A 10,577-nucleotide genomic window follows, 5' to 3' on the forward strand; every position below is an offset into this window, starting at 1 on the left:
TTGTATTGGTAACCTTCAAAGAAAGGGCTTGCCCCGGTACGCCGGCAAGAGTGAGTACCACACGTTAAACAATGATAACGGTAGTAGAGCCGCTTTCTGTCATAGTAGGTTTCGCGCACAGTATCTACACATATCTACCCCAACCAGCACGGCAACTTACACCCACTCTTTCGCCAACGTGTAGAGAATAAGTGAATGGACAAACACTTGAATGTATGCGCACTATATACGCACATTGAGTGACTGTACTAGACCGATAGCGCACGAATGGTCGAAGCTGAATGTTTCGTGACGGTCCACAAGAGTAAGCGAGTTACTAGCAATAACACGCATTTGCCACAAGTTATTACAATGTGCCGAACAGCTACGTTTCAAGCCTTGTGTGCAGCAAGAACAAATCTAACGGGACTGAGCACACCCACGAGCGATAAGGCAGAAAATGATCAGATAGTGACCACACCGAGGAATCTTACTGAGTCAGAAATGTGACAAGACGCTGCTTCAAAAATATTTGCCAAATAAAGAACGAAGACCAAAACACCATAATCCCGATTCAATGCATGGACGGAAAGTTTGCATAGTTTCGAATACATATTCAGCCCCGCTTTTAGAGCAAGCACCATACAGGCTGCTCGCGCCGTTTGGACATAGCTTAATCAGCTCCGAAAGCGCTTTTCATGTTCTCTGAAACTACGGCCAAAGCTTCGTCTCGTCCTCCCAGTCACCGTCTACGACATCTCCTGAAACAGAGGTTTGCTAAGCCGCACCGGGGTCATAGAAATCCATTGTAAACACGGAGGCAGTTGAGGCAAGCAATGAAGGCGCGACCACGTGATCAAACATGGCAGCGCCCACGGGATCACCGCGAAAAGGGTCAATACGGTCCAACCGTTAAAATACAGGTGTTTCTTGTATTACGTTTTACAGAGCATATTGATTGTTTAGAGAATGTCCTATTGGGGACAGAAGTGCCCAAAACGTGCGAGCGTCAACCGAATTTTATTGGTGCATTTTATGCCGGGATCAGCCACGCTAACATTTGTATCCAGAAAGTGGTCTGGAACGCAGATGATAGTGGATGATAGCGCAGAGATGCAATTTGGTCGACACTCGCACGTCCGGGGCACTTTTGTCCCTGATAGTACATATCCTTTAATGTAAATGTCATGAATGCAGGTCATAGCAGAAGCAGCAGGTCACTATTGAGAAAACTGTCTGGCCAACACATCGACATAGCTCAAAAGATAGAACACTTTGCATTTTGCGATTTGAATGACATATGACATATAGACAAATAAGTGAAAAACTTCAGTTGTCAAGTTCTTTAGATCACAGAAGCAATTTTATTTTGTTCAACTACTCGTCTTGCACTGTGTCTTGGTGAAAGCTGTTCTTGACCCCACATGCCTTGCAAGGATAAACTTGCTGCTGTTAGGAGAAACAAATAATATTGGTGAATTTCCATCCTGAACGAAGTGGCAACAAAAGACAGTCACAGAACACAACAAAGCGGTAACTTAAGTGTTAGAAAAAGATGAACTTGGTTCAACATCTTCAGAACAAGGGATGTTGCTGTAGCCAACATTTCGACAAACATACGTGTCATCACGGCAGCAACTGTTTTCCTTGGCAGCGGTTTTGCGTGTGCACAGCTCAGTCGCCCCTACGCTCATTGGGGGAGAAGCTGGTGGTGCATATAGTAGGCCAAGAGAAGCCAAAGTGTTGAAATAAAGAAAAGTAGGGTGTTTTTCGCAGTGATTGTGATGGAGCGGATAGGGGCACGGCTGTCAGTTCTTACAATGAGTAGAGATGACCTAAACAGAAAACGATCTGTAGACCTAGTAGACCTATTCTTCCCAGAAATCAAAATAGGAATTAAGATAAACTGTTTGGACATTTGGAAAACAAGCAATAAAGAATTGTTGACTGGATCTGCTCAATCCAGTCAACAGAACACATCAATAGCGCATATAACCACACTTGTGATAAAATGCCATGGATCAGCGCGACCCGGTCAACATATAAACAGCAATGCGCATGAAACAAGCTCTTAAGATGAATATACGTGAAAGATATGATGACAGGAGTGAATTCTCTTTATCTAGCAATGAAACAGAACGATGACTGATGCATATTCCCTTTAGTTTTGCAATCCAGTGCACTTGCACAATTTCTGTTGCGGTTTGATTTCGATGCCTAAGCAATATGCTGGTGCTTCTAAGACATGGTGAGAACTCATGTTCTTGTCAATACACGGCCAAATGCGTACTAGGTCCACCTTTCAGACTGGAAAAGTGTTCCCTTAATCTCATGTTAATGCATCTCGCAGTCTGCCCTACGTACACATGACCACATGTCATAGGAATTTGATACACAACATTTTTCGCGCAATCAAGGAATTGGTTCTCACGCGCATGTTTAATGCTGCATCCTTTCTTCGCATCATCCTTACTTTCGAACTTACTTTTTACCCTGGAACACACACTTGCTCTTTTGTTTCTGGACGAAAACAGCACTTTTACTTCGTAACTCCCAGCCACCTTCTTAAGTCTGTGTGAAATGCCATGTACATACGGAATCACTGACACCTTGAAAGCTAATTCTTTCTGTCTTTGATTTTTTGTGCATAGTTCTTTATCCTGTTTTACATTAGTCTAGCGCATGACGCCAGCATTACAGCCCAGTAAAAAAATCCGTCAAAGCGTTCTTGTCGGAACGACAGCATTCTTGTCGGCAACGACAAGATTCTTGTTTGCAACGACAGAATTCCTGTTTGCTGCCTTCCGACACCGACAGCAATGCTGTTTGCAACGACAGCATGTCTGTTTGCAGCCTTCCGACACCGAAAGCAATGCTGTTTGCAACGACAGCATGCCTGTTTGCTGACTTCCGACACCGACAGCAATGCTGTTTGCAATGACAGCATGCCTGTTTGCTGCCTTCCGACACCGACAGCAATGCTGTTTGCAACGACAGCATTCCTGTTTGCTACCTTCCGGCATCGACAGCAATGCTGTTTGCAACGACAGCAAGCCTGTTTGCTGCCTTACAACACCGACAGCAATGCTGTGTGCACGATTGACTAGCAGATCGACACTAACGACGGAGCCCCAATATGGCGCCCGCGATTAGATGGGCACTGCGAAATGCGTCGCGGCGTCGACGCATGTTAGCTAATGCACGCATTTATGAAGGCACGAGGCGACACCACACCACAGGTATTCGATAAAGTGTATCTTCATGAAAGATCGATGCAAGTAGATTGGTATGGTGAGCCATCAATGAAGTAGGAAAGACGTCGCGATGAGTTGCCAAGGAAGCCCTCTCTTCTGCATGGCTCCGGCATTATTTGTAAACGCTGAAAACAGTCGTCCACGCGTGTCAGCTGCGTGAAGGCAAGAGCGAGTCTACTACGGGTGCATGCGCACATGACCAAAGTTGCCTTCTCAGTTGGCCTACATGCCGGCGTATTTCTGAAGCTGCGCGCTGCAACTACATGCGAGCACCGGTACAGACTATATAGACAGTTTTATAAGAACGCTGTTTACGCTCCGCGCCGCTCAGATTTCATGCTCCGAGATACTGCAGGGAACTGCGTAGATTTCGCATTTGATAAGCGCGTCTTGCCGAAACGCGAGCGACGCGCTATCAACTCGGCTGCAAAACGACGACGAGGCCAAGTAGTCACCGCTATCACGCTCCGCTCAGTCGGCTTTGTAGCGGAGCGAGGGATGCGGTCTTCGTTCCGCTGCCGGTATGAGCGTCGTGCGCAAGCGCAATTATATCGTCCCCGCTAAGCGGTTGTGTGGCATTTGCTAGCATATGCCGGTCTGAGCGGGGCGGACAGCAAGCGCTCAGCTAAAACAGCTGATCGTATGCGCGCTCGATGTTATCGGAAGCGTATCAATATTTCGTTCGGTGCAAGTCGATCACCGCAGGGAGATTGTATTATGCTTAATTTTGACTTCGTGCGTAGCTCTCGTGCCCAGTCTGCGTGTACGGTGGCAGCGCATTCAAGCTATTTTACACATATCTTTTTTTGTGTATGGATATTCCCCCTCTTGTAAGAATGAATGCAAATTTAATTTCATTTTTTATCATATAATAAATCAATCGCTTTATTGTTGTATCATAGGTTAATTACACCAGGGTCTCAATGTACAAGACTGCAACACGTAGAAGCAGCTGTAGAAAGCCTCACACAACACTGCCCAAATGTTTGCTGCTGGAACAGCATAGATTTATGCCATGCATGTTCCTCGTTCATTACAGACATGCAAAAGTTTGACCACATTGCACAAAAGCAAATGCATAGGAAAAAAGTGCTTGCAAAATGACAATGTCACTTCCTAGCACTGCGCACAATAGCCACCAAGTGAATCACAGTGCTAAGACTTGCATGACTTAGTATTACAACCATACATACTTGCAATAAAAGTTCCCTTTGTGCTAGTGTGCAAGATACGGTTGACGGCACCATGAAAAACAAACCAAAAAAAAATGTGTAGTATACAGGAAGCGAACATTAAAATAACTGACTAACAGAAGTGAATTTGGATCGCTGCTACAGTCCCCTTTTTAACACTACAAACGCTTCTAATAGGAGTCAACCCTCTTGGTTTTCTGCCATGTATGTTCTAAGCAAGTCGATGCTCACAAATGCATGTTACAAAAATGAAGCAGTACTATTTTCTTAATATTTATTTTTTAATATTCTCCCTCACTGTCATTTACACAGCATCCAGTCATGACCTATTAACCTTTCATACTACAACAGCAACAAAACTGACAAAAGGCATCTTGAATTTTCTGTCAAGCAGCTGCTTTTGTCCACCAATGCAACAAAGCTATGCTGTCTTTGCCAAGGCTGAGAGCACAAGTGGCACGTGGTTAGCAACCAATGAGTAGAGCAACCAGTAGACACAATGCAAGAGCTAAGGCCACTTAACCCTTTCACACCGTTCCTTTCACACTGCGGTCAAACGCCAGCTGCACATTCAGCCCAAAGCAAGAACAAAACCTATACAAACTGCCACAGGGACACAGTGTAGAGAGCACTCACCGTCGGACAAGCAGTTTTCTTTTGAAACTTCGGAGAGAACCCTATCTGGACAGAGGGAACAGTTTTGAGAAAGCTAGGGCACAGATTGCGGCTCATTAAAGGTCCTAACAGGTTAGTACGACAACAATGCGATCACATCAAGCCCAGCACTTTGAGACACAACATAGAAGATTGAGCGATATAGGATAACAGCTGTACGCTAACCATGAGCAGCGTGCCACTCCCATGTACATTTGGGATACGAGCAGATAACCCCACGTCATTGGAAGCCGCTCAGGCACACTGGAGCCTCTCAGGAAGCTGGAACACCAGTGACCGAGCTAGACATCGGTACTGTTCCTTACCCTGCAATTGTGGATACAGAGCGGAACACGACTGCAGTGTCATGACCACAGTGGGAAAATGACGCCCTCGAAATCACTACGGCGACTCCATCCGAGAAGGGAGGGAAGTGTGTACAAGCAATGCACCACCGCTCCTCAGTTGGAGGAAGCTTCACCAGTGCAGCAGAAACGGGAAGCGACCCCAGCCCGAGTCAAGTTCCAAGAATCCCGTGAGCATCTGTGAAGTGAAGTGTCAAATCCTTGAAAACCACCAACTGATGCTTCAACTGTGGAACAGATGTATCTCTCTTAAGGGACACTGAATACTATCATTCACAAACACCTGATGTTCCGAAATGTCAGTGAATACTGGATTTCAAGACAACTGGCAGTCTTCGATTGGCACAGTAGACTGCAAACTAGCCTAAAGCTTGAAGAATGTTGTGACAGGAAAGGTTTTGTGACAGGTTTATTTGCCAGGTCATCACCTATGACAAGATGTGGGTGAATCATTTATAAAAGTTACACTTGCCTAAACAATGAACACATATGGAAGCTTCCCAACACAAGAAGTTTCGAGCAACTCGATCGGCAGGTGAACTCATGGTCATGGGTTTTTGAGTGGATAGATGTAGCATCATCTTGATTTCCTCCCTAGTAGTGAGACTAGCTGAGCAAGTACACGAGTAGTGAGCAAGTACAGCTGTGAGGTTCTCCAACGTGTAGACAGTGCACTTAGGAAGAAATGGCCCTGCTTAAATACCATGGGGGTTCTCTTCATCCAGGAAAATATGTGTGCACATACAGTGCACCACACAATGGGCACTTTACAAATAATCTTGGATGAGAGGTGCTGCCGCATCTGCTATAAAAGCCCAACTTCACTCCAAGACTCATTTCTTTGGGCCACTAGGATAATGAAATACAGTAGGCTGTCCATGCATGGCTGCAACATAAAAGAAATCTTTCTACGCTGCTGGCATCCTTGTACTGCCAAAATGAAAAGGGATTACCTCGAAAAATGAGATCACTTCCATGCATGTAAACATGTTTCATAATCCTAAAAAATAAAAAGTCCAAGCTTGACTTGAGCACCTCTCATGCGCTCACCAACAGAATTAGATCAACTGATGCATTAGTCTTCATGACTTGATGAATTAATTGAGCTTCAGTCCACTGCAACACTTTTGGTGATAGCCATGCACTTCGCTTAGACATAAAGCAGTTGCCCCAGAAAGATGGATCATAATTTTTCAGTTACAAGCCTATATTTGAAGAAAGTACATACGGTTAAATTATAGCAGCCTGCTACAGTTCGACGGATGACACAATTCAGAATTCATAAATACAACTACTCTACCTTAATACTGACTCTATAAATCACTTTCCAGAGTCAATTGTACCTGCAATCTTGAAATATGAAATAAACATTCAAATTCCGATTAGTTCTTTTCCACCTTATTAAGTAACTCACACAAATATGATACGTTGCCAACAGAAAACACACTGCAATGTTATATCGCCAACACAATACAAGACGTGGTTCTCAGATAGGAGGCGGATGACGGCGGCACATCAAATGCACCGGGTGCAGTGAGCAGCTCCTGGCAGTGAAAATACATAGTACCCGAAACAACATAAATGGCTGAGATATAACAGTACATGCCATCGGACATTTTTACATAGAAAGAGCACGTTTTTCTTGGAACAGAGTACTCAGAACTGTGAAGACAATCGGGCCAACCTGGCACCTCAAATACTTGCACATTTGTGGGAGGGTACCAAATCATGATACGAAAAGCCTTTTCACATTTTGTGGAATATCATGAATTGGTCGTGCTTGTCCAAGAGCACATGTTTGAAAGCACCTCTTAAACGTGTTCTCCAGCTCTTTCTTTGCGGACAACAGACAAGGCGAAAGTTCCACTTGTGCTGAAGCAGTCCGGTGGGCCTGGTGCATGATGCACCGTTCAGCAATTTGAACAGGCACATGCTTGGCAGCTGTTTCAAGCTGGAGTGCCTTACCAATGCCATCTTCAAATGGAAACGTTGAGGTACCCCAAAGAGGGATAAAACATCTGTGCGCACTTTGAAAGATGCAACAACTAATGCATGTTAATGTCATTGCACTTTCTCCGTACAGCTTTGCAGTCTGCTGAACAAATGCTAAGAGCAAGTTTTCAGCGGCACAGATTTGAGCTTCTGTGACAATATCTTTCAACAAAAAAAGACTGCTTGTGTAAGTAGCACAAAATGCGCCACGTATGCTCGAGGAAGTATGCATCATGACAGACAATACTACAATAAAAGCCGAGAGCGCCATTCAGCAGCTTTCCAATATGACCGATCTGACAAGGGCCGTCCCGACCTTGACAAAATTATGGGTGGCCTTACTGAACGTAATCTTGCATCCACAATTAACTTCAAGTGCCTGCCTATGTACCACGAAGAACCAGTACATGATAGCCACAATTCAATCACTTCTTTGTCATGCCTTCCCAAACACAATGCATATAGTCAGGTGGCAGCCCTCAAACAAGATCAAGGCCTTGCAACTTGATAAGAGTTGATGGTCCCTTGAGGCCACAAACAGGTTCCTTAAGCTGAGCTGTTTGAACCATTCCTTTGAGCCCACCACTCTGTGTCCTGTCAGGTGCATTCTGGCTGTTGAAAGGGTACTTCATTGTGTCTGCAGCCAAAGCATCAATTGTACTAAACATCAGGATGATATCTGCATTTAGAATGTTCAGATGGACACTGCAGTGAAATATGCAAGGTTTTAAAACACTTCCAGTAGTCAAACATTTCACAAATGGCCCTCATGCAAAATTGATGGCATCTCTCGACAGCACAGCACAAGTGGGGAAAAGGTGCCATGTTGCAAGACTGCACCCACCGCAAAGAGAACGAACCTGCCTAGGACTGTCCAAGACCTGCAGTTTGCATGAGCAATGCAAAATATTCCTAACATTCCTAGGGTTCATCTTTTACCGCGACAAAAAGGGCAGCGAAAGAGAAATTTCAGATACCAGCTAGAAACGAAGGACACATATTTTTTTCTTGTGCATATATGCCACAGAACAACCAACATGAGCAGCATTTTATCACAGCCTATTTTGCCAGATTTTCTAGAAGTATAGCTACTGTTGAAGTAAAATATGATTGATTTAACTACATTATGCATTTTTATGCAAGGAAGTGAATGCTTGCTATTTTTTTCCATTTGTGATTCTGACAAGTTTCTTTGAAACTTACAGTTGCACGACATCCTGAACTACACTTAACTGAGGTGTGAATTACAATGTCAACATCAGTGCACTGTAATGTTTCGAGTGGCTCGTGAGCATTGATTAAAATAATTTCAATTTTCAACAAACACAATCACTCCAGTGCAAGTGGTGTTTCGCATGGCTCACGAATACCGCACGTCTTGGACAGTCCTAGTCAGGTTATTTCAGCTTTGTGACGGGTACAGTCCTATAATATTGTTGCGGGCGAGACAACAGAGACAGCCAGAAGTCAACGTCTTTATCGGAACCAGACCAAAAGAACAACGTTCTTTTGGTTGTTCATATGTGTCGGCACATGCCGACACATATGAGCCAATATGGTGCACGCAAGGTCTATAGCGGCATTGCCATGCAGTTTCTGTTACACGAGCAACTAAGAGGTCAGCTTCTGTGCCTTGGGCCAAATGCTACTTAGAAACGACACATCTGAATGGTAAAAGAAATGCAAACTGTCAGATTCCAAGAAGAATGAAAAACAAGTTAGTGCAATGCAGCTGTGTGTACTGTATCCTGAATTCACACGTCTTTATCAACATCACTCACCTCATGGCGACACTAAATCACTGTTTCCCTTTTTTTTCCCTTCCCACCATACAGCAGAAACTTTTCTTGCAAGTTTTTCAGCGATAGAAAAAATTGCACTAAAAAGTGATGCGCGTGAGCTAAACTGCCATAATTAATAGTGCTTCAAATAGTTTTCCTGGTTTTCAGCTTTGTATTGCTGTTTCCTAGATTCGGAAATACAGCAGTTGGCCAAACAGGAAAGTGCAAAAGCTAATTCTGCGCTTCTTATACAGTATCAGCTGCTAGCTAGGGGCACTTTCTGCACAAATCTGTGTCGTTACATCCAGGCAGACCCCACTTAACTATGATCATAGGCTGCTGTCTGCCAATGCCAAACACGATATCATTAAGGTATTACATGTTTTGTCAGATTTGCAACAAATGTTAAAACAATTAAATGGCAGGCCACTGAAAGTGATGACGTAATTGCATCATGAAATAGTGTGGAAAGTATGCAGTCAACATAAAAATACATCAGGCATGGTCAACCAAAACTTCTGATGCACCAAACAATTAAAACAAAAAGCAGTAAGTGGATAGCTTTAATTGTTAATGACTACAAACTTTCCAGTGTATGTAAAATCCAGTGAATAGGTTTGACAAGTTATTTGGTATTCTTCAAATCTGCAGCACATACACTAAAACACGAATCAGAGAAACATGAGACATAAAGCTTTTTTGACAGCCTGTGCTTTAGTGTGTACACATCACATTCAAATAATACCAGGATGTATAAGCAAAGAGCCCACATTCCTTCTCTCATAGACTTGACAATAGCCATTACAATTAATGGCAAAGTGCTCTTTAACTGAGCTCACTTACCATCTGTAAGCATACCTTGCTCCAAGCACCAGCTGCATCCAAAGTACCCATTATACTGCTTCCTGTTTAGGATAGCTGCTCTTGCTGGGGAGTCAACACAACAGACAACAACGTGCACTGCTGTCTGAACAGTTCTTCCAGTGTGCGACCACACTAGCTTTCCAACGCTGTTGATCTCTTCGACAAATTGCTTCAGGGAGAGCATTTGAATACAACACACCTGAAGCTAGCACATTTTGCCACATAGTTAGAACTGGAAGTTCATTAATCATCACTTGAATTGGCCATATGGAGTTTTTGCTCGTATCAAACACAGGTGCTCCATCTGTGTTCATGGTCAAAGTGATGTCGCTCCATGTTATGTTCCTCTGCTTTCTAACACTGCGGTAGAGAATGCCATTCGTGATGTCAGCAAAAACACTTGACACATGAGGAGCAGATGCAATCTTCTGCAAATTAGAAAGCAAGGTACTGCCAAACTGTTTTAGCAGTACCAGAAGCTGCTGCTTAATATTT

Source organism: Dermacentor silvarum, chromosome 3 (assembly GCF_013339745.2).
Source record: "Dermacentor silvarum isolate Dsil-2018 chromosome 3, BIME_Dsil_1.4, whole genome shotgun sequence".
Taxonomy (NCBI): Eukaryota; Metazoa; Arthropoda; class Arachnida; order Ixodida; family Ixodidae; genus Dermacentor; species Dermacentor silvarum.